At 40.3% G+C, this 26,925-nt stretch overlaps 1 protein-coding gene across 30 annotated transcripts in view; it reads right to left on the bottom strand.

Moving 5' to 3' along the window:
- The window catches only part of ZBTB20 (zinc finger and BTB domain containing 20), a 715,034-nt gene that overhangs the window by 553,777 nt on the left and 134,332 nt on the right, over window positions 1-26,925 (bottom strand). For 3 of the 30 annotated variants that reach the window (XM_075906071.2, XM_075906072.2, XM_075906027.2), the window contains exon 3: window positions 2,625-2,786. The exons of the other annotated variants lie outside the window; for them this stretch is intronic. The gene's annotated coding sequence lies outside the window, so the exon portion shown is untranslated. The remainder of the gene's footprint in view (window positions 1-2,624; window positions 2,787-26,925) is intronic. 30 annotated transcript variants of the gene reach the window in all.

Below are 26,925 nucleotides of genomic sequence, written 5' to 3'. Positions count from 1 at the left end.
TATGGTGGGCTACTGTCCATTTGGGGTGCATTGTAAGACTACTCACCCCAGTAAGTAAGGTCAAAAGTGGAGCAAGACTCAGTATTTCTACAAGATTGCTGTCATAGGAGGGCTTGACTCAAAATAAGCTACGGAAACTGAGCTATGTCAATTGTGTAGCTTATTTTGAAATTGGGAGCGTCTACACAGCACTTATTTCGAAATAGAGCACTCTTCCTTTAACTTCCCTTACTCCTCATACAATGAGGGTTACAGGAGTCGGCGTGAGAAGTCCTCCAGCTTGACAGTATTTCAACATTATTTCAAAACAACTGCCTGCTGTGTAGACGCAGACTAAGCTATTTTGAAATAAGGCTAGTTATTTCAAAATAACATTCCTGTGTAGATGTACCCATACTGACAAACATCAAGGTTGCTGTCTACAATATAACTACTCTGTTAGATTTTGCTTTCTCCAATTCTGCTTTCCAGTTGGATGGAAGGCTGCAAGGGCTGAAGGGTTTGCTTGTACAGAAGCCAGCAAAAACAAAGGTAAACTTAGAATTTTCATTAACTGTAAATTACAAGAGCAAACAGAAATAAGGATTGATGTGAGCAAGAGGGAATGTTAAAGCCTTACCAAATGTAATGTGTAATGCCTCAACCCAAACATATTTCAGGATGACTGCCAGGAAGATGGGTATAAATGTGGGAAGCTTAGCAAAGCACAGTTTGAGCTAAAATGTATAAAGTTTTCATTTGCACTAAGGAAACAGTCAGCACTATATAAAAACAGAGCCCCATTAAAAAACAAATTCTGCAACTAAACTAAATCTTTCTGGGCAAAGCAACCATTCCTAAACTAACCATATACGTAATTTTCAAGATTGTTTATGGTGGCATCTAAGTTTATTATTACGTGTGACACTGCTATAGATCAGTTTGGCAGCTGAACACTGCAATTCTCTTGTCCCCTGAAAGAGCACCTCATCTCTAGATGGTTCAATGCTGTGATGATGGTGACAGTTCCATTTATATAAAGATGAAAATACAGTTACTTATCCAAAGTTTTCTCAATCAGTCACTCAGTCAATCCAACCTCAGTTCTGGTCTATTCCACAAGCATCCCCACAGTCCATTTTGTAATACAGTGGGACCCAAACATCTTCATGTGCATCTTTCTCTCTGTGTCCCTTCCTTTTGTGTACGATTTCAGTTTACATTTGTTGTCAGCCAGCATCCCACCTTGCTTACCATCAAAGCTCTTAAGCAAAATTCCTAAAAGTAGAGGCTGCAGCACATTGAACTGCCGGACAGATTCTATAAAGGGACAATGTCTTTGTGAAGGGCAAACACTTATGGGATTTACATAAGAAACTCAAGTATCCTAGGTGATGGAAAAGGTGGGGTGGAAGAGAGCCATCATAAGAACTCCCACAATCCTGTCTAGATCTTCTCAGCTGTCTAGATCTTCTCATAAGGCACTAAATTGGTTAGGCAGTATGATAGGCATTAAACCATGGCTGTGATTATAGATAAACTGCAATGAAAGTGTATGTGATAAGAACCACATGGCCTGATTAAAGACTAACAAGATGGTTTATTAGGTGATGAGCTTTCGTGGGGCAGATCCACTTCTTCAGATCTGAAGAAGTGGGTATGTCCCACGAAAGCTCATCACCTAATAAGCCATCTTGTTAGTCTTTAAAGTGCTACATGACTGCTTTTTTTGTTTTACCACGATCAGACAGCTACCTCTCTGTTACTTCCCACACAGGCTCATTGTTTACCTTCTGCTTTCAGGCTGTTCTCCATGTTAGAGGACCATCCTCTTCTCTAGGCAAGCAAGGCATCTGCACCACAATTTCTTTTCTTTCGGGGCATATTCATCGTAACAAGATCCCCAAAGAAATTTTACTAGAAACTACTTGAACTTTTGTGACCTGGTTATTTCAGAGGCAAAATCGTGGATTACATTTGGGCTCTGATCCCTTTCCCCCTGGCTTCTGCAATATAAGATTTGTCAGGGGACTTTTAATCTCCCCAATCTGTGTTCATCTTTTTTATAAAGGGCAGACTCCTAAAGCTCTTTATCTCTGAAGATAGGAAAGTCTATACTGCCCCCAGCACCAATGAAACCCTGAGATTCAGGAGTTCTCTAGAGTTTTGCAAAAGGATTTGCAAACCACTCATTTGGCAGAAACCCAGGACCCTCTTGTATTTATTTCCTCCTGCTAAGAGATGATGACAACAAGGAGCCTCCCCCTTTGCAGAAGAGGGAAAATCTGAAAGAATTCTGCTGCTGTGCAATTTTTGTCTCAGTATAGCTGATAAAGACTAAAGCTACTAAAGAGCAATCTTGACAATATACGTACACAGTGCTATTAATCACCAAAAGGAGTTCTTAATTAACATCACTAGGATAGACTCAATAGTCTCTAGCTGTATTAAAATTTGTCTTCATTTTCTCTGGATAATGTTTATCTTCAGCCTACCACTGGCAAGAGAACTTGGAAGAGCAGTTCCAGTTATGTCCTAATTCACATAATCTGGAAATTATGATTCATTGTTTCAATCTAGGGTTGCCATTGACTGCATGCAAAGACACTTCTTAAGTTGTTCAAAGAATACAAACAGATGCTCACCCACTAGCATTTTATGGCATCAGCAATTCCAGGGGCTCTCTCTGAACATACAGTAAGCCATCCATAGGCAGCATGGTACCAGCGAGATACCAGGAGTTTGACTACAACTCTGGAGGCACTGCTATTTCCCCTCTAAAATGAGATGGTCAGAGGCTCTGACAGCTGTCAAAGAAAAAACATTGTTTTACCCAGTAACATCTACAAATAATGGGTTAAAACTTTCATCTGTATTGGTGCCAGACCATAGGGTGCTATTGACACTCCACTCCACATTAAAAGCTATCATACATTTTTAAAAGAGCATCAGTTAGGTATTCAGCCCCAGGAAGACAACAACACATCTTTAGATGTCTTATAGACTGTCCCTTCTTACTCAAGTTAAGGTTATGTAATTCATTATTCCGTAAAAAAAATCATCAAAATATAGCCTAGATATTCAAAAACCTACAGGGTATTCTATACAGATCTAAGCAAATTTGGAGACTACTTTTGAAGACCAATCTGTGTTACCATACATGCTTCTCATGCTTGTGTTTTAGATTAATACACATTAATTCTACGGCAATACCACACTGTTTCTGCAAGTATATTGTATTGCTGTTTGCTCACACAATTACTTACAACTCAATACTTTATCTCTTACTAACTTTCTGTTCTGGTCCAACACAGAGAAAATGTTACTTGCAAGGTAAAAATGCCTTTGAACCCAATACTTTAGAGATCAAATTCTGTCCTTTGGTCTTTGCATACAACCACAGTGAAATGAAGAGACTTACAACTACAATGCAAACAAAATTTCTTCAAACTGGCTCATGGATGCACAATACTCTCTTTTGGATAGAGATGAACCTGGGAACAATAGACATGGATACTGTTCCTGATTCAGGGTCTGAATTGTGGTTTAACCCTGACCAAGTCACTTACATGGTTTGTGCCTCAGTTTCCCCATCTGTAAAATGAAGATACTGACACTTATCATACTTTGTAAAGCACTTTGAGACTCTCAGATTAAAAAACATAAATAAGTAGTAGTATGCTGAAACTTCTAAAATATCCTGTATATCTGAAAGAAGATACAGATTATATTGTGCGTGACTAAATTTTGCTACTGAAGTTTCTTGATATAGTGCTATTAATGCAATGTATTCCTTTCTTTTAACTGTACTTAAATTATCTATATATATTATGTGTATTTTACCAAATTATTTATGGTTATTATAGATAGTATATGAGAATATGAAGATACAGTTCAATGTTAATATAGGATTTTAAATTTTTATGAGATTTTTTAGATTGATCCAATCCATGTTTAAATAAATAGGAATCTTCCAATTGACTTCAATGAAAGGTGGATTGGGCCCTACACTATTTCCTCACAGGCAATGATTTTTCAGCTAAGGTATCATTTAATTTTATGAAGCGTGCGATAATTAGGGAACTAAAACAATAGCAGAACATTGTGTTCTGCTTCCCCCACCCTCTTCTCATCATTATTTGAAAATTATTGCATTTGATATTGAGAACAAAGAAAAGTCACTACAGTATATAAATTCCTGGGAGACAAAGAAAAGTTTACTGTGATAAAGACTGTCAGTCAATGCATCCTTTGGTACGTCTTTAAAAAATCTCAAGCTTATATTTTATATCTGGGGATGGTTTAAATACTAATTTATTATGTATCTTTCAGAACACAAATAAACACATTTTGATGTTTAATAGAAGTTTAAACTAATGCAGACACAATTTGCATCGATTGCACCCTATTAGTCATTTGAGTAGCTTTTGAATTGTTCTTTGAATACTTATCCCATTTGTATATACACTTTCCTGATATAGATGGACATACTCCAAAATAGGCATCACATACACACCACAGTTCAAAGTCCTGCCATTTATAGTTATCTATGTAAGAAAAAATGATGTCAATTTTTTTATTATAGAAAGAAGATATTTTTCCCAGCCTTATATAACAAGAACAGACCAAGGAATTTTCCCCAACCAGTATGTATTTCAGATGTCACCAAGCATGGAAAATTTCAGCACCATAAGATTAATTTTTCTGGAACTCATGAGCAACAGAAAACATGGGGTAAGAATTGATGGAGCTGTTTTGCAAACTTAGTGATAGTATTTGCTGTGTAGTAAATGCTAAAATAATTATGCTGCTGGAAAAATCATGATAGGGCAGACCCCTTTTTCACAAAGTTACAGTACTCAGTTTTAGTTATAGCAGATAGGAATCTGCAGGTGTTAAGTAAGCTAGAGAAGAGCTCTTCTCCAGGTTAAAAATTAGCTATATATTTTAATACAAAGGTACCAATATACAAAACAAAGTTAGATTTACAGTTCTTATCAAGATTTATGTACAGTCAAATGTTAATACAAATTAGTCCTAACTTACTGAGAGTTAAATTTTAAGAATAAAATGCAAAATTTTCCAACATTTTAATCATTCACTCATAAATAAGGCTTGTAGGTGGCATGAATGAAAATGTCTATAGTTAAAAAAATTAAAAGGATAAAGTTGAAATGTCTATTTTGAAGTTATATCCTAATTTCCCCATCAAATTAATAATTAAGATAAGTACTTTCCTGAATTGGAACCTAATAGCATGAGAGTAACTTTAAGCAAGTATTCCCACTGAGGTCAGATGCTTAAAATTATGCACATTTAATCATCTTGCTGAATAACAATCATAATGATAGAACTTTTATTCCACAAGTCATTACTCCAATACTCAGTACATTTGCTGCCATATTGGATTTTGTACCAGTATGTTCCTTTTCCTGTTAACCATGGACTAGATCTTCAGCTGGTATAAACTATCTTTAGCTTTTTTGAATTTAATGAAGCTATATCAATTTATGCCATCTGAGACTATGACCCTGCCTTTGTGCCATAATATAAAAAATATAGCAGTATTGGTTACTACTTTCATCATGTTCCCCTAGTCTCACAGCACTTTAGGGACTATGTATTGTCCTTTATCTATACACAATATCCCATTAGTATCAATGAGAATAGCAAGCCTTAAGTTTTTATTCAAATACATTACTAACATGGATAACAATATGTGGTAAACTCAACACATTTCAGACCTCAGGTCCATCCTACCTGTCTTAAAAACACAATGGTCATTAATCCAATTCTAGGGAAAAACTGCTATTTTCTTAAGTCACTGACTGACAATCACTGTGTACTAGTAAATGTTATGTTTTTAATGACAGCCACACTACCACACGTTAATTGCATAACACCACTACTTACTAACCAAACTCTGAGGTCCCAGTTGAGGTTCTTAGCTCTGATGTATAAAGACATAAAAAAATATCTAGGACTATCTACCTATTATATTTTTAGAGCCCTGCGTTACTTTATGAAAATAGGTAAGTAGTGTCATTATTCCCACTTTCACAGATAGGAGAACCTGCGTATGATTGAGGGAGGAGACCATGCCAAAGCACACACACAGGCCCCTGACGGGATGGCAGGGGAGAAAGAGGGCAACTGCCCAAGGCCCTACTACTTTTAGGAGCACAGAGCCGCCCGACCATTATCACCTTCCCCAGTGTTCCGCCAATTCTGTCAGTACCCCTGCATACACAGACAGTGATAAAACTAGGAACATTACCCATATTCTTTTATTTCCAGTTCCCTGCTCTTTCCACTGGACCTCACTGTCCAGCGTGTCCTACATTACATTTTAGTAGAAACCTAACAGCCAATGGAATTAGAAGCATGTGATTTATGTTGCTATCTATATTGTAAATCCCATCTCGAAGGCAGGTTCTCCTCAACGAAGTGATCTGCTGGCATCTAATGTATAGGCTGCATGTCCTCAGCTCACTGAAGAAGGCAATCAGGAGTGCAGGGCCCATTATTGACATTTGCACATTAATTCATACCGTTCTTTCCTGAAAACAGTCTCCCGCGCACAGGCCCAAGCTGTTCCAGTCAAAAATATATACTCACTTTCCATGCAGAAAATAAAACCAAAAGATACATCCTATCAGTAAAATATATGCTTATTGATAGAATATTTTCTATCAACAAAATATTATGTGCGGTGAAATAGTCATTAATTCACAAGTGAGTTACTCCAGTCTGCTCAGTCCATCCATTTGTCAGTATATCAACAGCAGACTTGTTGGAGATGGGAAGAGAACAATAATGTTCTTTTGGGCACGAAGGTTATCTTGGCCCTCCATCCATTTGCACTCTCTATATTTTACATCTTCCCTCTTGCACCTAATTATCTTTTCAACACCTAGGTTATTGGGGGGAGGGATAGCTCAGTGGTTTGAACATTGGCCTGCTAAACCCAGGGTTGTGAGTTCAATCCTTGCAGAGGGGATTTGGAGCAAAAATTTGTCAGGAGTGGTACTTGGTCCTACTGTGAAGGCAGGGGACTGGACTCAATGACCTTTCAAAGTCCCTTCCAGTTCTAGGAGATAGTCAATCTCTATTATTATTATATATTGTTTTAAGCACCATGTATTCTTAGGACTCTCCATTTTGAAAGTTTGCTCAATGTTAAACCATATTTAAACCAATAAAATAAAACTTCTAACATTTCACACAGTAAATTCCTCACCTACTCATAAAAATTTGCATGTTATAGCATCATGCATATTCCTAATAAGCTTCCAAATGAAAAATCTGAAGGAAATGGAATCATTCTAGGAGTAAAAGAACAACTGATGTCTTTAGGCTGGCTTAAATATATAGCCCCAAATGCATACGTAGTTTGTCATAGGTAACTACCTGGAAGAAGTGAAGGCCAAAACACGGGGAGTTAAATGCTGCCTTAATAGTTTTGCCTGCATACAAATTTCATGGTTTGGCCATAAATGAATAGGGTCACCAAAGAGGAAATGAAGGAGGAATAACACTGAAGCTATATCTAGACTACAGGCTTCTTGCACAAGAAGCTTCTTTTGGAAGATCTCTTCCAAAAAAACTTCTTGTGCAAGAGAGCATCCACACTGCAGAAGCACATTGAAAAAGCGATGGCCAGAATGGCCACCAGGGGACCTATGCTTTTTCCTCTTCCCACTTCTTCCGAAAAAAATCCCTTTTCTCCATCCACACGCCGTTTTGCATGAGAGCTCTTTCGCAAAAAGGCTTCTTCCTCATAGAATGAGGATTACCAATTGCACAAAAAGCCCTCTGTTCTTTTGATTTATTGTCAAAATAATGCACTTGCAGTGTCAACATAACTCAAGTTTCATCGGAAAAACAGCCATTTCTCTGACAAAAACTCTGCAGTCCAAACATAGCCTGAGAGAAACACAATCTATTTAGCACACTAAAAAGAAGGTTAGGGGGATTTCTTGATTACAGACTGTGTATATTTATGTGGGGAACAAATATTTAAAAATAGACTCTTAATGTAGCAAAGAATGGTATCATCAGGATCCAAAGGCTGAAAGTTGAAGCTAGATAAATTCAAACTGGAAATAAAGGGTGAAATTTTGAATGATGAGAGTAATTAACCATTGAAACAATTTACCAAGAATTTTGATCCTTCAACGTTGACCATTTTTAAATTGAGACTGTTTTTTTTCCCCATAAAATCTGCTCTCGGAATTATTTGAGGAAGTTCTACAGCATTTATTATACAGGATGTCAGACTAGATGATCGCAATGGTTCCTCCTGTCCTTGGAATCTATGAATGTATGAAAAGGACGTATTATGAGAAATGATGCGGGGAAAAGGATGAGTAAACAGGAAAATTAGAGGTACGGATAGGAATGGAAGTATAGCAATGGAACTATATTAATTTCTTTAAACCATTTATTTATTAAAATGCACTAACTCTAGATGAAATTTCTTTGCTCAATGCTTAGTAGTATTTCATATTTTATGATAGATTATGCACTAACAAATTGAAAGGAAAAGGGAAGAAAAGGGAACAAATACAGAAATGTGAGAAAAAAGGATTGAGAAGTTAGTTTGGAAGAGAAATATAGCCTGAAATGTAGCCATGTTAAATAGCATAACATGGAGGTGTAGAATATCTCATGCCCTATTATGTTGGTGTTCCTGTATATGGGCTTTTGCCCCATGCAGGGACTGCTGGAGAGATGAAGAAGAACTCTAAACACTTGGGAAACTGTTTGATCTCTCTTTTAATAGAGAATGGAAATCCTATAGAAGTCCCAAGATAACTAAGAAGTTCTTTGGATCAAGAAGAACATTCCACAAAGTCTGATCTTTCTGGAGAAGAAAGCAAGAACAATGAAAGTCAAATTTAGGCATATAATTGGATTAGTGATCCAAGCAGCCATGAAGTCATGTTGCTAGTTTATATTATTTAATGCTTCTGCCTGTAATAATAAAGAGAAAAAGATCATAACAAAAAAGTTGCAAAATTACTGAATGGCCATTTTAAAGTGAATTTTCACTGTACAATTTTTTTCCTTGGTATTCTGACATCTGTCAAACAAGGCATCTACTCCTGGGATATCTGTAGAAAACAAAAATGATGAAAATAACTCCATAAAAATGTTCTGCAATACAGGATCCCTAAAAACTCCACATTTATGAATGTCTCTATGGAGGAGGAGAAATCTTCAGTCTGAGAAATCAGCTACCTTAATTCTCGTAGGACTTCCTTCAACCTTGACAGTGACCCTTATGTGCAATTAAATAACAGACAAAAGAAATCTCATGAGAAGTACAAAACAGAAAAAAGACCACAAAGAATAAGACTTCAGAACTACAATCTATGGAACTTCACAGCAAAACATGGTATGTATTTTATAGGAGAGATCCTCCCCCTTGAAATGTTTTAGGGAAGACTATATGTAAGCCTATGACGGCTCAGCAAAATTTCATATTCAAAGTAACCATATGGCTGATGAAATTACCATAAAACTGGATGTTTACGTATCAAGAGGAAGCCAAAGTAATGGTGGTATACTCAGATCTTTCTTAAGAGTCCCTGTCTATGTTGAACATAACATTTTGTTAGACTCTGATATTGAACCTAAGGGAAGTGTTGGAAGCCTTATTACTTGGGTTGTTTAAAACTCAACGGGACTGCATACCAAAAAATGTTTCATAAAGAACAATTCTGAACTTGAAAAAGTTGGACTTTTCCATAGTGTGGACTACATTTTAAGATGACAGATGTGGTTCATATTATAAAAACATTAGAGAACCTTTCACATATCCAACTGAAAGTGCAGTAGAAATTTAAGGATGCAGAACTTAACTAACACAACTGATATTTAACGAAATCATTGAAGGTTTATGCCCTTAACCTGGGATGGGCAATAATTTTTTATCGGGAGCCACTTCAGAAATTTTTGAAGTGGCCCTGGGCCACACTGGAAGGGGCAGGGCCTCAAGTGGAAGGGGTGGGGCCATGATACTTCCCTGCTTCCCCATCCACAGACCATGATTGGTCTGGGAAGGGGGAGTGCATGAAGTCTTTGCCCTCTCTCCAGAGGTTCCCCCTTGCCAACTTTGTGCGCTCCCCCTTCTGTCCCCAAGCTAATCAGCGTTTGGGGGCAGAGGAGCATGCAAAGTCTCCTCCCACTCTGGCAGAAACTTCGTACCCTTCTCCCTGCTCCTGGGCCCTAATTGGCCTGGGGGCAGGGGAGCAGCAGGGCCTCCGTGGGCCAGATCTAACCCTCAGAGGCCCTTTTGCCCACCCCTGCCCTTAACCATAGGCAACTGTTGCCTGCAGGAGGAGGGATTACATGGAGGGCCACCCAGAGGAACAGGGAGGGGGCACAAGGAAGCACCCCATTTAGCATTTAAGATTTTGATGGGGGCTCAGAGAAGCAGTGCACCTCCTGAGTGCTAACACAAGCTGCTGCTCTTAACCCTTGTGAAAAGTGTCATAAATCTTTACTGGCTAAGACTTTGATTTTGCCTTTCATCCAGAGGGCAGCTGTCTCTTCATTCAAATATAGCCACAATCATTTTACAAAAGCCAACTTTTCATATTATCAACAAAGACTGAGGAAAGAGGAAATTTAGATCCAGAAATGTGTGACTGACTCATCCAGAGGGGGATGGTGAGGGTACAACTGGCAGAAAAATGTGTGTCTTCTGAGGATATTCAGTGAGGAAATTTAACAGACAGCCAAGAAATCTCATTGATCAAATTAGATTTGACCTTATTTTTTAAGTACACTTCCTAATTTAAAAAATAAGCATTACTTATTTTTATTTTAATGGATTATCTTTACTCACATTTTTAGAACAATGCATGAATGTCCTTATCACAGACAACTAATGCAGTTTGTACAAATAAAATCTAATCACTTCAAGATAAGTATATGGCAATGGAAACACCAAGCTGGGACAGAGAGGTCACATATCTTTAAGATGCAAATTAACATCAAGTTCTGCTGATGTTACTGAGAAGACGCAAACCATTCTTCACATTTTTAGTCCTGCTTGGGCTTGTTACTTTGTTTCATAATTAGTTTAACATGAAAACTCTCAGAAGTAATTAAGAAGCAGCTGTTGAGCAATGATGTGGTCTGGAGGAAGGAATAAACCATTTGGAAACAGGAAACCCCTGAACTCTAATCTCAGCTTTTTTTTGCTGATTTGCTGTGGTGCCTTGGATATACCCCTTTGTGGCTCAGTTTCACCATCTGTAAAATAGGGATAACATCTAGCTCACAGGGAATTGTTGGATTACTTAAATGTTTATTCAGTGCTTTGGCCATGTAAGTACTAAGCATACGCTCTAAAAAAGCTAATGTTATATGTTTCTGGAAGTATACTTATGATGTAAATTGTTATTATAGCTGCTACACAGAATTATGATGTAGTTATAAATACTTGACAAATCTATTCTGATATCAGTGTCATTGTACTTGAAGAAGTTAAGCTTTCCTTTAAAAAGTCACTAGCCCCTAAGGATTTCAAAAATATGTTCCAACAGAAATGAAGTGTGACTTGCAGTATTCCTTTCCTTAGTCAGTTGGCCTCTGCTACTGCTCATACTTTTGCAAAGCAGAAGTAGTGAGAAATTAACAAGATTCTGGGTAATTGTCATTGCTGCTAATCAGAACCAGTGATCCCTGTAACCTGTGCATTTATGCGGCGATTCAGGAGAGATTCATATGCTGCCTAGATGATTAGCGGAGTGCCTACGGCTAGGATTTTTGTTTCTACTCGTGGTGCACATTCACACATGTCTCGGTGCACATAACATTTATTCCACACATGTATGGAAAACATCTTCACATGGATGTAGATGCTCTCTTCTGGAAGAGTTTTTGCACAAGAATTCTTCCTCAAAAGAGTTCTTGCGTAAAATCATGCCAGTGTAGACGTAGCCGAGGAGTTTAGGATGGAGAAGCAATCCCAGTCTGGAAGCAGGAGCTCTGCTGAGCCAATGCGGAGTGGGCTAGTATAAAACCAAAGGCTACCAACAGAAATGGCTGCAATGAGGAGGTCTGCAGCCACCCTCTGTGTGTGAGAGAGGGAAAAATCCTGGGAGCTTGGCCCTGAGGAAAGGGCATATCCAGAAAATAGAAGGGAGAAGAAGAATGCCTGTGGGAGGTATGTAGGCAGTAGCCCAGGAGAAAGAAGAAAGTTTGAGGACTGAGCAGCTGTGTTGGCTCTGTTGTAGGGACCCTAAGCTGGAATCCATAGTAGTAGGCAAGCCCAGATTCCCCTACAAGCCATAACAAAGTGAGTAGCAGGTCCAATGAAATTCTGTACCCCAGAGAGGCAAATCACGTAGTGACCTGGCTGAGGACCATATCACAAAAAGGGAGGTGCAGTTTCTAGAGAGAGAAAAGAGCCATAAAGTGAGAGAAACAATTGAGAAATTGCAAGGGGAGGTGTTGGATCTGGAACGGAGCCAATCCCCAGAGCAGCCAGGAGGAGATGACACCTGTAGTGAATGAGTATGCCATATCAAGATCCAAGAATGGTCCCCTACATGATGAACTCTTAGAAAATGTTCTATTTACAGTCTATGCTCAGTAGAGCCTTAGAATCACTATTACTCTTTTATATTTCTTCTTCATCACTGGTGATTTGTGCATTCCCATTATTTTTAATTGCTCTGTATGTTCCCTTCTTTGCCATCCAATAAAAAGTAATTTTAAAAAAGGTGCAGTTAGTAGGTCAGAAGCCTCCATTTAAAACTGCTGTAAATTTAGCTCCTTAAGAACCAATTCCCTATTAGTCTCTCCTCTCTTCACCTTATTTTAACTCCTGCGCAGCACATGTATGGTTTGATTGGTTTATCACATCAAAAATTCAGGGGAGAATGACAAAAATATATCTGTGACCAGAACAGGAATGATTCTATAGTGTGATAAATCTATAAAATGATATAGGTTAGTAGAGAAAGGAAAGTATTCTGAGACAGCTTCTCAGCAACCCATGAGAAATTAGTTGGAAGTACTTTGTTTTCAGTACATAAAGGACAGATGTCCACCCCACAAAAAGATCATACTTTGCACTGATTGGCCATTTTGTTCTCAGCCCTAACTGAGAGATCTGAATGGTCCAGGGAGACTAAATGTCTGACCATTGCAGGAGGGTCACTCCAGGCAAAGAGTAAGCGAAATATGCAGTGTCACTGCCCACATTATGATTTACTTGGATAATTATGATTTAATTTTTATATATTATCAAGCTACCTGATACTATTCACAAGGTCTAAATTTGGTTTAGAAGACTGCATAAAATGGAAGTAGGGGATTTCCTTTGTATGGAGCCAAAATCTGTAGGTATGAATTGACTTCGCTGGGAATTTTATTCAATAAACACCAAAAGATGTGACTCATGGTTTGGTATTGACCAAGAATTAATACATTTTTTATTTAAGCCACTGATTTTTAGAAGTATCTGCCATTGCTATTAAGTGAGTTGGAGGAAACAAACTTGATGTGATCAAAGAAGATTTTCATTAATTGTTTCATCCATTGTGCTCCACTGGACACTAGTTAAAAGGTTCAGTACTGCCTCCAGATGAATGGGAAAAGGATGGAAAAAAGATGGGACCTAATCTGTGTCTTCTTTCAGGTGCATAACATACAAAAGATAGCCATTTTCCCCCTAAAAGAGTTTGGAGTTCTCTACTTACTGGGTAGTGGAAACTGTCAGAACATGAGAATTGCATTTTTTAATTTTTTATATTTATGTCAAAAATAAATGTTGTTTCTCTCTTCACATGTTGTTTCTTTTTTCTTTTCTTTCTTTCTTTTTTTTAAATAAAGCACCTACAACTGCTACTAACATGCAAAAGCTTTCCCCCAGAAGGAACAGTAACTGAATCAGACTCCTGCACATGTAGCCATATATTTAAACAGCGTGTTATAATCTATATCGCACAGGCTATAGTTCACGTGACCTTTCACAATCTTTTTACTCTCCCTTTCCTGTTCCTTTCCATGAAGCCTACATTCCTCTCCATTGTGAGGGATGAAGGAGATGTAAAGAAGCAAAATGCATCTGCTTGAAAGCTCCCTAAGGAAATACAAGGTGGTAAATTGCCTCCAAAGCAAATTCAATGTGAAAGGCCCTGTGCTACATTTTACAGGGTTTAGTTGGGAGGGGTAAAGGAAACAGATGCTCTGTGTGTTAGGAATGGCTCATATCTGCCCTGTAAATTGCTTCTCTTGCTACATATGTTTTTGGTGCATGTCACACTTGTTTGGTATACCCACTAAACATCATATCAATGGACATCACTGTGCTTTGCCAGTTACATTTTTCTGACCATTTCACACCACTCTGTATGTCATTTCAGGATGTGACTCTGAAAATCCTAAACATAACACACATATCTCTGGCATTATCTGAGGTGCTGAACTCACACTGACCAAGACTGAGGCCAACATTTTAAAGCACTACAGTCAGCTATACAAAGCACTGCACAGTCAGTAGAAGATTTACCAGAGCAATAGGATGCTGTTGATTGGACAGGATGATATCTCATTGACTTATTCAAGAATCTAGAGACTCATTTAGGCTCCACTTCAGTGTATTCCTGGCTAGAATAATAGAATCATAGGGTTGGAAGAGACCTCAGGAGGTCATCGATTCCAACCCTATAGTAAAATCTATAGATAGATCTTCCTATGGGGAACAGAAATTGTTGTGGAATCTGTTTCTGTTTAAAAAAATCATACAGCACAATGTCTGCAGAAGTATAACTAATGATAACCTTCCTTGCCCTCCTTTGGAAGAAACCCTATAATAAGGGCTTCCCAAAATGTCAAATACAACTTGTTTCATAACAGTTCTTCTTTGTCCAATCACCATGTTTCCTTTTGATATGCACAGATAATAAACAGTAATGTACAACTAAAAGGCAATATATAGTAGAAATCAACACTAATTTTGCCCAAATATGTCTGGATTAATAAAATGCCATCGTAATGATTATATTATAATGTCATTGCTGTTTTAAACATCAGCGTTAAACATACTTCCATTCCTGATCTGGCTTTATCAGATAACCAGTTGAGATAGAAATGATGGCTTTATACCCCCAATTATTTCCCAATGTGTTAGCTCAGAATAGTTTTTCTACTGACTGTGATAGACCCAAACCAGCACGCTGCCGCACTCCAATGGAGGGCAGGTATACAGGGCTCTGGGTAAATAGCTTTCCCTTCTCCAAATAAGTTCCTAGAGGCTGCTGCCATGAAATGAAAGCAGGCAGACACATGATTTTAAAGGGCTGCCCCAGGTAAAGAGGTGGGGAAGACAAAGAAAGATGGACCAAAAGGAGGACGTGTGGTACAGAAGAGCTGTGTGTGGGTGAGCTGATGACTAGCTAGCAGGTACCAGAGGGAAGGCACTTGGAGGGGATTGTTTGGAGAAGTGGCCCAGGGAAAAAGCAGACATACTGGAAGCAAAACAACCCTGTCTGTTGCTGCTCCTTAAGGGTCTCTGGTCCAGAACTCGGTGTAGTGGGCAGCCCCGGGTTTCCCCTCACCTTCCCCATGCTTAACACAGAGACTGCCTAGAGAAGGGATATGAGGACTATAGAGGGATATCACCCCGAAACCATGAACTAGACTGTGATGAGTATTGCTCAGTAAGCTGTGGACCCTGCCTCTTGTAAAAAAGAAAGAGGTTGTGTGGAGGGCCACATTTAGCCTCTGAGGCTAACACTATCTGCCAGTATCATGAGACCCACGGAGCACAGCTGGAGCTTTGTCACATGACATATTAGTGTTTATGCTGACCTGGAGGCAGCTAATGTGAAAAACCAAGTTTTTCCATAAACCGACATCAATGTGCACAAATGTATTCAGGTACAAATATTCAATTGTATTAAGTAGTAACAGTAGTGACAAAATAAAATCTATTAAAGACTTAATCCTGTAGGACATAATTACCTTAGTAATCCTTAATAACATGAGTAGTCCCAAGTGAAGACCTTATTACGTAAAGGTTGTGAAGGGCATAGAATTATGAAGTGTTTATCATCTGCATTCTACAGATGGGAAACTCAGGTACACAAAGGTGAAGTTACTTAACTAAAGGAATACACAAGGGACAACTGAAAGTTCCAGAAATAAAACCTCATGAATTCTTGGCTTCTTTTCTTGTCTTTTGGACATAAGAACACAGAATCATTGAAAATTAGGGTTGGAAGATATTTCAGGAGATATTCTTTTGACAGCCTTCCTCTGACAATATATTTCCTGAGGTAAATGCAAATTCATCATCTGAAGATCTGTTGTATTTTTATCATTCTCTCAATACACTACTTGTGGATTGTATTCAAGACCATACCACAAGACCATCTTTAGAATCGTTAGGTAAGTTGTAAGTCTACAGTCGTCATACTACATTCCCAGGAGAAAGACGTGGGGATAACTTCTAAGAAAAAAAATCTGTGCGCTCTTCAGGTTGTGCTCCAACAGCAACCCAAAAAGTGATGTTCGTTTAAGTCAGGAAGAAGCAGCTATGCATGAGAAACTGGACCCTGCAGGCTCTATCAGTCAGAATTCAAGGATTTATCTTACTTGCCCTTCTAATTAGCCAGAGAGCCATTGTGCTTCCACTAGCATCACTCAACTTTCTTTTTTTAATTTGGTCTTTTTTCTCCAATGAATTTACATATTTCTCAATCTCTCATCCCATAGAATGTTTTATTTATAATACAGACTTTCTTGATGGTAACTTTAATATGAAGGAGATAGTAATTAGTGTCCATAGCTGCTAGGTTAATTCCTTTCCCACAATGTCTACAGAGAAGTTTAAGGTAACAGTTTACAGACAATATTAAGCTTAATTGTGCTTAATTAGAGTTACTCTCTCTCCTTACTAACTACACCTAGGAGTGTAGCTCTTAGATAAGTTTGCTTTCCAGCCTCCTTCTGGAATGCTAATAGTGCCACTGTGCCCTGTATGTATCATGCTTTAGTCCCTAAAACTACTTCAGGGGAGCCAAGCAAGTGAGATACTTGTTTCCAAATAGATGCCATGGAATACAGCGGATAGTATTAAAATACTGTCCACTTTCGGTAATGAGCAAGTTTCATTGCCTAGCTCTTTAGTGTAGGCAACACATGGAAGATAAGAAAAAAAATCCCAAACAATCTTCTCCACCCAATCTGTGTAGTTGATCCCTAGAAATGTCTCCTGTATAAGTTATTACCTGCTTTCAGTTAACCTAAATTCTAGTTCAATAAAACTGTGCTAACATTTAACACCTCTAAGGGAAATAAAAAATATTTAAGACTTAACTCTACTGTTCATCCATCATGGGCAGGTACAGTGTGCAACCAGCTTTAGGGACAGGATATAATTGTTAGGGATGTTAGATATCATGTAACTGAATAGTCATGTAACCACTTGAAATCTTAGCAGTTACATGACTATTGCCGCAAAACAGCCTCTATCCGTAGCAACCCAGGTTCACCGCAGACAGAGGCTGCTTCGTGCGATGCTGGAGCAGCATCTATCCACAGGGACCTTGGACCCCTCTTGGACAGGGGCTGCTGCTGCGGAGCAGCCTTTGTCTGCGGTGAGCCTGGATTGCTACGGACAGAGACTGTTTTGCGGCAGCCTCTCCTACTCCCCTCAGCCACGCTGTTGCCTCTGTATAGACAGCAGTGGGCGTGGGGGAAGGACTCAGGTAGCACAAGGGAGCTGGTGCTGGAGGGAGCTGACTTAGAAGGTCTCCCCTTCTTGCTGCCTATGTAGGAGGCAGCCGGGGTGGGGAGGGTCCGTGGAGTCAGCACACACGGGGAGCGTGCTTGAAAGTTGGCTTCCCATGCATACTGGCTCCAGCCTGCTCCCCATACCTTCTGCGCTGTATTAGAGGCAGCAGCTCAGGTGGGAGGGCAGGCAGATCCAGTGCTTATGGGGAGCCTGCTTAAAGCCTCATGGGCACCAGCTCCCACCCCCCAACCCCTTGTGCTGCCTCTGTATCAGAAGCAGCAAGGGGGAGTGTAGTTGACAAGATTAACCAATAAGCCCAGGCTTATCGGTTAATCATATTGTGGACTACACATTGACAACCCTAATAACTGCACCAAGATGCCTTCTTAAGATCTTCTTTTTAGATTAGAAATGCGCTCTAATAAAATCTCAGATCCAAACACACTCAGGCTTCAGATGTTAATTATTAGGTTCTGCATCATAATGATGTGGTCTGAGCTTGTGTTCCCTTGAGAAGAAAGAATGGATTTCGGGGTTGTCGCTTTATATTTTGCATTCCCACATTTTATCCTCTGCCATGGCCTTATCTGTTATACCCTTGGGGAACTTTCTGTGATGTAGCTTATCTTCAATGACCTATGAGAATGAAGGCCCTTTGACTCTTTAGGGTGTTAGGATGTCCCTGTAACCCTTTGACTCTATGGGGTGCTTGGATGTCCCTTGTGGATACTGACTGCACAAAGGAAATATCTGAAAACAGTGATTTTGTTTGCCATGAGAGATGAAGCCAGGAAAAATTGTTCTGAAACCAGAGGAGCTCATCCTTTTGATTTATCCAGAGCATTCCAAGGAGTAAGCTCTGCATGCAGCTCCTGTCAAACAAGTGTGAAGTTTGCTAGGTTAAGCACAGGATTTTTTTTTTTTTTGGTCTGGTGAGAATTCTGCATTAGGGATGTAATAGTGTAGTTAATTAACCACTTAATCAATAAGCAAAAGCTTACCAATTAATGCTATAGACTACATGCATTTCCCCTGCCCCCAGCCTCCACCAGTATATTTTTTAGCAGGCTGGCCTGCAGCCCAGTACAGTTCTGGCTTGCGCCGGGACTGGGACCTATCTCTGCTACAGCTCTGCACTTAAGTGCATTAGGGGCCGGGGAGGCAGGCATCCCGGCTCAGTCTTGGCTCGCGTCGGTCCAGGACCTACTTCTGCTGTGGCTCTGCATTTAAAGTGCATTAGGAGCCAGATGGGCAGCCAGTTGAGCTCAGTTCCAGCTCATGCCGGCTCCAGGAGCTCAGACCTCCCTCTGGACAGGGGCTGCTGCCACCCCACACTGCTGCCTCTGTATCAGAAGCAGCATGCGGGGCAACAGGTAGCTGGTCTGCAAGAGGAGCTGGTTTTAAAACTGGCTCCCCTGGTGGCCCAGCACCTTCTGGCATCCCAGAGAGGCAACAGCATGGAGTGGCAGGGGGCTCCGTAGGAGTGGGGCCAAAGCACACTGGCTGCTGACCCCACTCCCAGAGACTACAGAACAGCAAAGTAACTGATAAGAATTCATGAGGTTAATTGACTATTCAGTTAACTGATATTTAACATCCCTATTCTGCATTGGGTTCATGTGTTTTTCCTTACTTTTCCTGCTGAAAAAAAATCATGAACAGAAAATGTGAACATGCAGGCCCAAGTTTAGCGCTGGTGCCACATTGCTGATATGTTAATGGCATTCACTGCATTTGTCTATACTCCAGCTAGCAACATGTTTCCCAGCACATGTAGACAGACATGTACCTATGCTCAAGCATCCATACTTAAAACAGTAGTGTAGCTGGAGGTACTCGGGCAGCAGTGCTGGTTAGGTGCCTGAATATAAACTTGCCTAGACCCTCTACATACATATGTAGGGAGCTAACCCTAGCTGCTACCCCATGTTACCCCAGTTACACTGTTATTTTTAATATGCTAGCTCAAGCAGAGCGATCACGTCTGTACCCATGCTAGGAAGCACGCTCCCAGCCGCAGTGTAGATATACACTTAGTGACACCATGAAAAGACCTGTCTATTCAGTGACAGTATGAGATTCTTCTTGCCCACATGAGTGCTGATAAACAGAGAATCTATTTTGTGAGATGAGAATTCTGCACGCACACACAAACATGTTGTACATCGAAGTAGACGACAGATGTAGAGAGAGTGATTTTACTGGATGGGATCAAAATCCAGCAGTCAGCTTAATGACTTGCAATGCTACAGAAAGACTATGCAGGTCTGGAAACGTGCAAAATGAACCCTCTGACTCGAGAATGAAAACATTCAACACTACTGTCTAATGCTAGTTAAGGGGAAAGGAAGATTACTCCTCACCTGCTGCTTACTTTCAGTTACGGACTTGTAACCATAAACAAAATCCAGGCAACTGAACATTGACCCCTTTGTACTATACTAAAGACCTAGAGAAATTAAAACAAAATACAGGACTATGTAGCACTTTAAAGACTAACAAGATGGTTTATTAGATGATGAGCTTTCGTGGGCCAGACCCACTTCCTCAGATCAAATAGTGGAAGAAAATAGTCACAACCATATATACCAAAGGATACAATTAAAAAAAAGTGAACACATATGAAAAGGACAAATCACATTTCAGAACAGAAGGGGAATGCGGGGGGGCGGGGGAGGGGAAGTAGGTAAATGTCTGTGAGCTAATGGTATTAGAGGTGATAATTGGGGAAGCTATCTTTGTAATGGGTAAGATAGTTAGTGTCTTTGTTGAGACTGTCGAATTTTAGCATGAATGACAGTTCAGAGGATTCCCTTTCAAGTGCAGATTTAAAAGGCTTCTGGAGCAGGATGCAGGTAATTAAGTCGTTGAGACAGTGTCCTTTCTGGTTAAAATGGCAAGAAACTGTTTTTTCTTTGTGATCCTGTCTAGCTCACGGATATTTACCTTTCCCCACCTCTAATACCATTAGCTCACGGACATTTACCTTCCTCCCCCCTCCCCCGCATCCCCCTTCTGTTTGAAATGTGATTTGTCCTTTTCATATGTGTTCACTTTTTTTTAATTGTATCCTTTGGTATATATGGTTGTGACTATTTTCTTCCACTATTTGATCTGAGGAAGTGGGTCTGGCCCACGAAAGCTCATCATCTAATAAACCATCTTGTTAGTCTTTAAAGTGCTACATAGTCCTGTATTTTGTTTCAGCTACACCAGACTAACACAGCTACATTTCTATCACTAGAGAAATTAAGTTACTTGCCAGCACCTGGGATTCTCTTTACGAATTTTCTCCTCAGAAATCCATGTGCGTGACGCTCAGAACCATGAAAAGGAAATTACTTTAGGCAGGGCCACCAATGGGGAGAGGGCAAAAAGGGGCAGCTGCCCTGGGCCCCAGAGATTTAAAGGGACCCAGGGCTCCTGGTCACCACTGCCACTACTGGAGCAGTGGCCTTTAAATCACTGCCAGAGCCCTGAAGACCGCAGGCTGAACAGCACTAAATGGCTGATATACAAACATGCAATAGACATCTTGGGAGTGAATTTAACCTTGTTTGTGTATGTAACTTAAGGTTCCAGTACACTGTGTAAGAATCCTTGGAATTTCACACACCAAAAAATGGTAAATCTCCCAAATGAGTACCCCAATCAAAACTAGAAGCATCTATTCCCAGTCATGATGGTAATCAAAGGAGGTTTTTGAATCGTGGATTGAAGAGTCTAATTAAGCAGGATACTATTATTATTTTATTATATTATCATAATTGTTAGAAGACAGAGTCATGAACCAAGATCCTGTTGTACTAGGTGCTGTACAAACACAGACAAAAATATGGTACCTGCCCCCATAGAGTTCACAATTTTAAATATAAGACAAGAGGTAGACTGAGGGTGTGCCATAGGGAAACAATGGACAATACTGGTTAGCATGACAGATAGTGGTCTCAGCACACCAGCATTATGATATGCCCATATTTAGCACTGCAAAAATACTTTAATGCAGAGAAAATTACTTTTGGTAATTAAGGACCCAAGTTTTCTCCCTGTTGATGACCTGAGGTTATTACTTCAGGAATTTTTTTAAACACTCTCAGGGCTAACTATCAAGGTTACCCTTATTGGTCTCTTGCCACTTGCCAGCAAAAATTAAACAAATTTTCAGCTGCCTGTTTTCTTCCAGAAAAACTTTAAAAACAACAAATAGTCTGGCAGCACATTAAAGACTAACAAATGTAGATGGTATCATGAGCTTTCATGGGTACACCACTTCAAATGAAGTGAGTATTAAAAGTCCAGTTTCAAAATAAATGGGGGTGGGGGGAAGGAAGGGAAAAATAGTAATGAATTAAAGGGTTCATGTTACATGAAGCTGATAGGGAAGGTAGTGTGCTAGCCAGGTAGTGTCTTTATTCATGTCTTTGTGATGGGTCCCAAACCTGTAAATGAAGTTAAGTAGTCTCCACTTACACCTTTTCATATGTGTTCACTTTTTTTTAATTGTATCCTTTGGTATATATGGTTGTGACTATTTTCTTCCACTATTTGATCTGAGGAAGTGGGTCTGGCCCACAAAAGCTCATCATCTAATAAACCATCTTGTTAGTCTTTAAAGTGCTACATAGTCCTGTATTTTGTTTCTTCTCCTTATGGGCACTTACGGCCCATTAACATGAATGATAATTATTCTGATAAGAATCCAAGCACATAGAAAAACAGATATTGTAGACTTTATCCTTCTAAGTCTGAAAGCCCAAATGCAGCTCTGAGAAAACATCTTCCACTTGGTAACATACTGCTGCCATTTCAGTGGTCCAACCCACACACGTGTTGAATTTTTGATGTCTCCAACTCTGCCATTTTATTTGCTTCTTTCTTTTTCTTTTTTTAACCCTGTTGATGGTAATACTACTGTGGTGACTGTATAACTTGAATCAGCCTTGACTGAAAAACTTACAAATTAACTGGGCACCTGGAAATTATACTAGATAACATTACAACACTTATACTAGGTAAATTCCAAGAAGAAAATAACTGACTGAAAAGAGAGAGAAGAAAGTCTCTTATAACTCACCCAGCCAGTAAAAGATACTGCTGTTGAATTTTGTAGGATGCAGCAACATGCTGAAAGCAAAGATTCCAGACCTCCTGCTGGAGATGTTTGTCCCTGTCTTTACAGAAGCTCTGTCAAAACAAGTTCTTATAGTGGTAGCCATGACTGCAGTATCTAAGTGCCTGGTGGCTCTATGGATGTCCCATCAATGAAACTTGCTCAGTGAAAGGCAAAAAAAGCTACTTGACTGAGCTAAGCAAGTGCTTTACTGAATAAAGCTAGTTTGCTCCATGCAGAGACAACAGCAGCTAAAAGAAAACATTTTAAACTTACATCTGGACACAGGCATGTTAGTAAGAAAATGCATAGTGAATGGTTTCTCATTCTTGCTGTTGCAGTACATGAAATCACAGAGATGACAAAGAAATCAGGTGCACCAAAATCTGTTCACTCTGTTCAGACACAAAGGGTCATATGGACCACATTCATCTGATACTAAAAGAAAGCCAGTGGACAAGAGGAAGATGAAAAAACAGGGCTGTGAAGGAAAATCCCTTCCTGACTTCAAACCTGGCAATTAGTTCAATCATGTGCATGTGAGCAAGGATCACTGTGATTATTTACTTCCAAATAGAGCCCAAGTTTCCATCAAGATCCTAGTTATTGTCCACAGTTTTCCTGAATCCCAGTGATTTGAGTTCTGATAGATGAGGACAGGAGTGTTGTCCCATTTACTATACAAAATGCCAATTCGGAATCCTCACAAACAACATAGATCAGAGGAAACTCATCCTAAGATATTCTCTAAATCGGCCAAAACTGCAGTATCTTGCAATTCCATTCTTCCCGTAAAGCTGGACAAGGGGCAACATCACAGCAGAATTTTGCATAGACACTAAACATTTTTGCATGTGATTTGAGAAGTAGCAAGGAAGTGGGGAGGGACTTTTTTCCCCCAAAACACAAACAGACTGACAGAAACTGACCCCTCTCTATTAGCTTTACCAGAACATACACTGAGAAATGCTATGTATATGCATATGTGTAAATACACGCAAAGCTGAGATGTTGGCGGTACAACTGCAGATGTCTATGTAATCTAGGTAGTAATCAGTTGTGAGGGAATAGGAAAAAGTTACAATGTAATTATTAACTAGTACATTGGGCTATTATCCATAGCAGGTAGAGCAGCAGAAGCTACTGCAGCAATGCTGGTGGCCTCTCCCCATCAGGCAGTCCTGTTAACCTTGGCTGGATGCTTAGAACCAACCAAGACAGGAAAAACCACAAAATCCAGTGCCAGCAAAAGTAAGAATTCTCCATCTTGCATGAGGAACACTTCTGCAGAGATGACAACATTCCCTTTAGATTTGCATATCTGGAGTTTAGAGAATGTGACAAATACTGATATTACTATTTACCAACTATACATAGCAACATTATTGATACTACCTATCTAGAATTACTCCCTAAACTGCTGCAAGTGAATGACATTAGTTGTAGCTGGCAAGTATCAAAGTTGATAGGTGTGGCTATACAGGCAGTCCCCGACTTACGCGGATCCGACTTACGTCGGATCCGCACTTACGAACGGAGCTTTCTCGCCCCGGAAGTCGGGGCGAGAAAGCCCCGTTCGTAAGCTGCTCCGGTGCCCCTGGTCTGCTGGAGACCATCTCCAGCAGACCAGGGGCACCGGGCGGGTTCCCGCGCTTCTGAGGCTTTGCCAGAGCAAAGCCTCAGAAGCGCGGGAACCGCTGCTGCTGCCCCTTGAGACCCGGTGCCTGTGGTCTGCTGGGGACGGTCCCCAGCAGACCACAGGCACCCGGACTGAAGCCGCAGCCGCGGGGGGGGGGTCCCGCGCCTCTGAGGCTTTGCCAGAGCAAAGCCTCAGAGGCGCGGGGAACCGCCGCTGCTGCCGCTTTGACAGCTGCTCTGCCCCAGGCGTCCCCAAGTCAGCTTCTGCTGAAACTGACCAGCGCTGACTACAGGAAGCCCCAGGCAGAGTTGCTCTGCCCCGGGCTTCCTGGAATCAGCTGCTGATCAGTTTCAGCAGCAGCTGACTTGGGGACGCCTGGGGTTCTTAAGTTGATTCTGTATGTAAGTCAGAACTGGCGGTCAGTTTCAGCAGTGTCTGAATCTGGACGCCAGTTCCGACTTACATACAGATTCAACTTAAGAACAAACCTACAGTCCCTATCTTGTACGTAACCCGGGGACTGCCTGTACTGTCAGTGCTTGAATAGATAGTAGAAGCATGTCCATTTAATTGAGGGGCTAGTGTATGGATGCCTCTAGCCCTGATAAGCCAAACACCTCACTAAGGATGTAAGCAACTAGTTGACTACCCGATAAGCCTAGGTAGTCGAGAGTCACTACTCAACTAGTTGCTTCCCCTGCCTTGCTACCTCTGTATCAGAGACAGCAAGGGGGGAGAGCAGGAGCCAGTGCTGGAGGGAGCAAGCTCAAAAGCCGGTTTCCCCCCAGCACTGTTTCCACAGCGGACAGGGGAGGCAGAGGCCCAGTGGGGGAAATGGTGTGAGTTGGGACTGAGCAGGTCCCACATGCCGCGGCTCTGCTTTTTAAATGTAGTAAGAGCCACCAGTGCTCTTTAAAAAGTAGAGGCGCAAGATATGTCAGCTGTCCCGGCTTGCGCTGGATCCTACACCCTGTGCCTCTGCCTTCTAAATGTAGCTGGCAGCTCTTACCACATTTAAAAAGCAGAAGCCCAGCAAACCCTATATGGACTAATTGACTACTTGATATTGTCCATTGTCTATTTAACATCCCTACACCTCATAGCCACTCTTCCTGTTTGTTTTTTATCTACAACTCACAGTCTACTATGAAAAAAAAAGAAGACAAGCAAACAAAATCAAATCAGGAAATTCATAACCCTTTGTGCAACCGCTACATAGAAGGCTTTCTAAGAATTATAAAGTAGTATATTAAGGGGAAACCTACCACAAAAACAGCTGTACTTGTTCCAGAGTTGTCTCTGAGCATAAACACCCAGCAGAAATGTTTGATCTCCCATGTTAAGAAGGTGGAGTCATCCTATCCTGCTCTTAAGTTTGTCAGTGATTTAAATTTGCTCAGCTACAAAGATTTACATAGACATCTTCTAAGTTATAGGTTTATTTTTTATTTTCCAAAAGAAGCTTTGGCTGTTTATTTAACAAGACCTTGAAAGAAACTATTTACAAAAACACAAATTCTTCCTTCAACAAACTCTCTCCCTCAGAAAGACTTTTCTCTCTGTGTGGATTATTCATTTACTTTAATGATTTTAAAGAGGCAGTGTTAGAATGGGGGGGGGGGGGAGTGAAGAATCCACTAAGACTCTCCAAAAATAGTTGTTTTAACAAAATGTGCTGTTGTATATGCTGTCTCAAATTTGCTCAAGGACAAAAAAATCCAGAATTTTAGAAGCCCTTTTTCAGATGGAGTACTGGAAGCTGCTAGGCCAGGGGTAGGTAATAAAAAAAAAGGCACCTCACCAGAGATAGTCCCTGGTGGGGCGCCGCCACTATGTTTACCTGCACTTATGCAGGTTGATCACAGTTCTCATTGGCCAATCGTGATGCGCAGCCAACAAAGGCTGCAATTGTCCAATACCTCCAGAGGCAGAGGGAAACATAGAGGTGAAAATATGGAAACAGGTGAATTCATATTAGGAGTTTGCACAACCCATCCCTCCAACATATTAGAGGTCTTAAAAATTAGGGGGAAACTTGATTAGATGCACCTGGAAAACTATAAAAAAAACTTCCCTGAGGAGATTCAAATGCCAGAAATCTCAATGTTTTCTACAAATTTTCCTGCTCTTTAATCATACTTCCACATAGATTTATAGCTTATCTGCACTGCAACTGTGCTCCTCGGAATTAGAGAGATAAAAGCAGGGAGAATTAAAGAGGTGGGAAAGCAATTCTGCACTATGTTGACCACAGTTGGAGCCCAGATCTTTGGCTGTTTGCTTTAAAATACAAAGTTGTTGCTGAGGTTTGAGTTAAAAATCTTGTCAATTTTGACATTTAGGTGAAAGAACTGCTGCTAGCTCCTGAAAAACCTGTATAATTTATCACTACGTGAAATGTCTGAGGCATGCCCAAGTGTGAAGACATTATATGAG

The sequence above is a fragment of the Pelodiscus sinensis genome, chromosome 1, assembly GCF_052426305.1.
Source record: "Pelodiscus sinensis isolate ZL-2025 chromosome 1, ASM5242630v1, whole genome shotgun sequence".
Taxonomy (NCBI): domain Eukaryota; kingdom Metazoa; phylum Chordata; order Testudines; family Trionychidae; genus Pelodiscus; species Pelodiscus sinensis.
Note: the sequence above shows the minus strand (reverse complement) of the source record. Positions and strands in the feature narration are given on the sequence as shown.